The sequence below is a fragment of the Vicia villosa genome, unplaced genomic scaffold, assembly GCF_029867415.1.
Source record: "Vicia villosa cultivar HV-30 ecotype Madison, WI unplaced genomic scaffold, Vvil1.0 ctg.000579F_1_1, whole genome shotgun sequence".
NCBI classification, from domain to species: domain Eukaryota; kingdom Viridiplantae; phylum Streptophyta; class Magnoliopsida; order Fabales; family Fabaceae; genus Vicia; species Vicia villosa.
Genome location: NW_026705264.1, coordinates 736,792 through 742,042, shown reverse-complemented (window position 1 = coordinate 742,042; position 5,251 = coordinate 736,792). Strand labels below are relative to the sequence as shown.

General features: G+C 32.3%; 1 non-coding gene across 1 annotated transcript; it reads left to right on the top strand.

The window, feature by feature from the left end:
• The first annotated feature begins 3,760 nt into the window (after nt 1-3,760).
• Nucleotides 3,761-3,867, top strand: LOC131629562 (small nucleolar RNA R71). The gene has a single exon (XR_009292055.1). It is a non-coding gene; the product is annotated as a small nucleolar RNA R71 (small nucleolar RNA).
• Nucleotides 3,868-5,251: the final 1,384 nt, after the last annotated feature.

Sequence of the window (5,251 nt, the reverse complement as noted above, 5' to 3'; positions counted from 1 at the left end):
TTAAATATATTTTTTGAACTCTTTTAATACTTGTGTTACTTTGTTTAACACAAAGTAAAAAAAATTAATAAAAAAATGTATTTAAAAAAGAAATGTTATTTTATACACACAAATTTGTCGAATAAATCATCATTTTAATTCAAATAAATTGATTTTTATTTTTTAATTTTCACTAAACAAAAAAATAAATCTATTTCATTATTATTATTATTATTATTATTATTATTATTATTATTATTATTGTGATTAACTATGTGTTTAAAAAGACGCTTTAATGTATAAAATATTTAACCATTTTGTATGTGTAGTTTGCTATTGTAATGTGAAGTAGGAGCATTTGAAGTGTGGTTTATATTAGTTTTGAGGTAAAAACTTATTTGGTTCAAAGATAAATTTGTTGGAAGTAATTCATGTTCAGAAGGTATGTTGTTCTAAAAGTTGTTGTTAGCTTATGAACTTTAGTAAAAATTTGTCATGTCTACGTGGCAGTTAAGTGTAGTTTTGTCTAGGGCCGGCCCAAGGGTAAGGCGGGCTAGGCCCTCGCCTTGGGCCTCAAAAAAATAATTTTTGAAAGGTATTTTAGGCCTCAAAAAATTAAAATTCAGTATATTTGTTCAAAAACGAAAATTGTGTATAGATGCTTGCTTAGTTCACTTGGTAAAGAAAGATCATGTGTTCAAATCTAGTAAGGATACAAAAGAGATAGTTTTAACATCATTTTTATTAGAACTAATGGCTTTTTGAATTTTTTTTTTGAAACATTAGTTTTAATGAGGAATAAATTATTTCTCTAGAGTAATTTGAATACATAAATTATTAATGAATAACTTATTTTTTTATTTATACAATCATAATACCAATTTTGTATTTAACTAGTGTGTATTCCTATGCGAGGCAAATTATTTTGCAATAACACTTAAAAACATGTAGTCAAAACATGTATATACTAAAAAAAAATTATATAGTATTTAAAAAAATTGCAATAGTACTTAAAAACACGTATATACTAAAATTTCAAATAACTGTAAAAATATTTTGTATTTGAAATTAAGTTTATTTCAGTTTGATCTTACCGAGCGGATCAGATGGCCAGCAACAATGAAGGCTTGAAGTTCGGGATGGTTGATGGGAAAAAAGGGGTGTACCTGCAAGGCACTCCGATGCCAAAGTAAGTAGGTATTCCACAAGGTACAACAAAGTGAGAAATATTGCAGAAAATATATATTGAACAAGATGTTCTATTTAATGCATCTGATAAAACATGTCGAATATTTGATTGGTTTCTAAATTTGGAGAATATTTGGGAAACTAATTATTGAAGATCTATTTTCTTGGAGAATATACTACAGATCTCTAGCAGTCTCCCAACTACGTTTTTGAAGCCCAAGTCCAGTCAAGATGTGTGCTATAAATAGCAAGCTATAAACCTTTTGAAGAGCTGAACTTACGGGATTAGGTTAGGGTTTGTCCATTTATTGTGAGTCTCTCTAATATCATGTTAATAGATGAGTATGATTGTTTATGGAGTTGTAAGTTTTGTCATGTATTCATAAGCTGTTAAGTATTGAATGTGTGTGTGTCACTGAGGTATCATTGATACAGTTATCCAAGTGTGTGTTGCTTGTGTTTCAAGTTGTTATTCTTGATCGAAGCTTTTAAGCAGGATCAAGTATTTGTGATTAGGAAGTTCTTAATCTAGTGTCTCTTGTAATTAAAGAGTTAGGTAAAGGGTCGTCAATGTCAATGATGTATGTTGTTATTGAGAGACATCACTGCGGTGTTTGGAAGTGAGAGAGGTTTCTCTTATGTAGGAAATTCTTAGGTAGAAGTTGCACTGGGTGTGGATTAAGTGAGAAGTCAGTAAACCGGAGGTTATTTACGTATGAACCGGAGGTTGTTTGCATAGTACTTTGAATTGAAACTGCAAATAATGGGCTTTCTTCCTGGCTTGTTAGCCCCTAGAGTATGTGTTGTTATACACCGAACTGGGTTAACAATTTTGTGTGTTGAGTTACTTTCCAGCATTGTTTTTCATTCATGGATATTTGTCTGTTGTATGATGTGTCATAACAAATGTCCCAACAAGTCATAGGACATATAGAATCTGAAGGCCATAATTTCACAACTAATTCTTTCCTTTTTCTATCACGATTTTATCTATTTTTGGACTTTTGGTTGTTTGGATCTGTAGCGGGGAAAAATTGAGACCAAAGCCATTTGATTGACTTGACTCATTATTTTAGTGAAAGTCGTCACCATGCTTTATTGTTTCCAAAGGAAAAGGGAAAAGGGTGAAGTAAAACCCAAAGAAGTTTTTGAAACAAAAACCAAAACAGAGATCTTAGGTACGAGGATTGATTATGCAAGGGGAAGGTATTAGCACCCCTCATATATGAGGTACTCCACATGAACCTTTTTGAAAATCTGTATAGAAAAGATTGTGTGCAAAAGAAAGTTTGTTTGATTTTAAAATTATGTTCGGCAAGACGTTACACCTTGTGCCTACATACCTCATCAGTGCAATGAATAAAATTCAAAGAAATGATAATTGTGATATTGTCCATACTCTAAAAATGAAGAATGTAACACCCCAGTTTATCATTTAAATTATTTCATTGAGTTTTTGGTGCTTAATTGACTTGTTTTAATGTATTTGAATATTAAAATGTCTTGCTTGATTTATTTGATTATGTTGGTAATCATTCAGATTTATTAGAATTTTAATTAATTAAAATAATAGAAAATAGGGAATTAGGAGTTTTGGGGGTGAAATTTGAATTAATGAAAAAAATTAGAGTGAGAAAGTAAAATAAGAAAAAGTGAAAGGTAAAGTATAAAATTTATTTAAATTAATATTGGATTAAAAAAATAAAAAATGTGAGGTGAGCTAAAATAGTCAGAACGTGAAGTTGAGAGAAAGGGTGAGAAAAATTAAGAAAGCTCTTGGAATGGAAGAACATGAAAGCCAAAAAGCTTGGATCTTACCTATAAATTGAGGTAAGAGGGGAATTACTGTTATATAGGTTTCAATTTCATGAAGGGTGGAGATTGGTCCTCACCCTCTTCGTTGATTTCCATTGTTTTTCCTCCATTGTTAATGTTCATGTGTTTGGAGAAGGTTTATGTAAAAACCTATCTCAGTTTGTTGTGATAAACATGATTTTGTGTATTGTTATTATTGTTGAATTTCATGTGCCTTTGTATGTGAAAACTAGAGTTGTGTTTTTCATGTTATCATGTTTTAAAGTGATGAAAAAGTTGTTAGGTTGTGTTAATTTGGTGGATTAATGGATGAATCATTAGAGACTTAATGGAATAAATGTAGTATAAATTTTATATGTGATGTTTTTTGTGCGATTTGGGTGATTAGGGGTCGAAATCAGAGCTTTGAATGAGCTCCCGTGACAGAAATCACAATTTTGGTTTTCTTCACAACGGTGACGGGCGTCACCGACGTGACGGGATGACCGTCACACAACTCGGAGAGCTGACGAACCTCAATTGGGTTACGAGTTGACCGTCATGGTCCCCATGCAAGATTTTTTTGCCAATAATCAGCTGGACGACGCGCTAGTGAGGGAAGGGTGTGAGAGGCAAGGTGACGAGCGTCATCCCTATGACGGGTTGACTGCCGCGATCGGCGTTGAACGGTTTTGAGTTTTCGATTTAATTTTTTGAGTTGTTTTCGTGCGTTACTAATGTTTTGATGAATTTGATGAGGGAAATTGTTATGTTAAGATAATAGTAATAAATGAATAATATTTGAAGGTGGGGATATTGTCTAAGTAGCTCTTTAAATCTTTCCCAAGCATCAAAGAAGGACTCGTCATATCCTTGCCTAAATGATGTGATCTCATTTCTCATCTTAGCATTCTTGGAAGGAGGAAAATACTCATTTCTCATCGTTATCAGCCATGACAACTTCTGCCTCTTCGTTTTCTTCCTCTTGCACTATTCATTCTAAATCTCATTCTCCTTCTTCATCCAGAATGAGAGGAGGGGGATTCCATGGTAAATATCCAGTACGCTGAAGTTTTCTTAGTAGTCTTAATGTTCTTTCAGGTTCAAGATCTCCTCTGTAAGCTGGTTGTAACAACCTGCGCATGCAATCTCTAAACACTTGTCGTGACACCAGAGTATAGAAAAGATTAAAGGCTTAAATGCTTAACTAAAAAAATTAATAGTGAACACAAAATGAAAATGTAACTTGGCTCTCCCTGGCAACGACACCAAAAACTTGTTGTGTAAAATTCTAAAGCGTCACATGCAAGTATACATGTATGTTTAAAATGTAGCAAGGGATAAAAGTAAGGATATCGTACCCACAAGGAGTGAAATTGTTACTCAATTGAGTTTGCAAGAAACTATCTTTTTAGTTAAATATGAGCAAGGAGAAAAGCAATATTAGTGTGTCATTAGTTTAATATGTTTCCTAAATCAGATTTAAATAGTGTAAGTTGTGAGAGGAAATATATCAAGAAAGATTATGTTGAGCTATGATCCATTAATATTGGAGAAGTTATGATGCATTCATGATGAGTGGTGTTATGTCAAGAAAGGTCAGAGTGATCTAAAAATGTATTTCTACAATATCAAAACATGCATTCTTAGGGCAATGGAACAAATCTCAAAGTCACACTTATAACCCTAATATACGTGTGTTGGTATTATGAAAATATTTTGTAGTTGTAGTTCCTTATCTCTAAGAGAACTAATTGAAAGAATATCTCTACCATACTCGTTTCAACCACTTTTATTATGAAATCCACTTGTTGTTTGATCTCTCACAACAACAAGTTTTTATCTTTTTCTCAGTTGATCACTCTAAGAAGCATATTTGTAAACAGGTTAACACGTAATGAAACAAGGCACTAACTACACATCATTTAACATCAAAATAACTTAATATTAACTTCTTATTGCTCAACAACAAAAGGTTTAGCTCATAATGAACTGAGTACAAACAACAAGCATGGTTTTAACAGGATACATTCTTAAGAAAATATTGAAAAAGAAATATAAAACTAAGAGTAACTTGAAGACTTCTTGAGATGGATAATCAGTAAGAGATTACTTCAGTCGTGCCAAGACTCAGTAGCAGGTACAATAATGGGTGAGAAGAAGAAACTCTCTTTTCTCTCCACTACCTTCACACTCATTTGTATTTTTCTCTTGGAATTGCTGAACTCCTTTCTTAATCTCCATCTAGGACTATTTATAGGCAAGCATTAGGGTTCACATAATGTCTTAG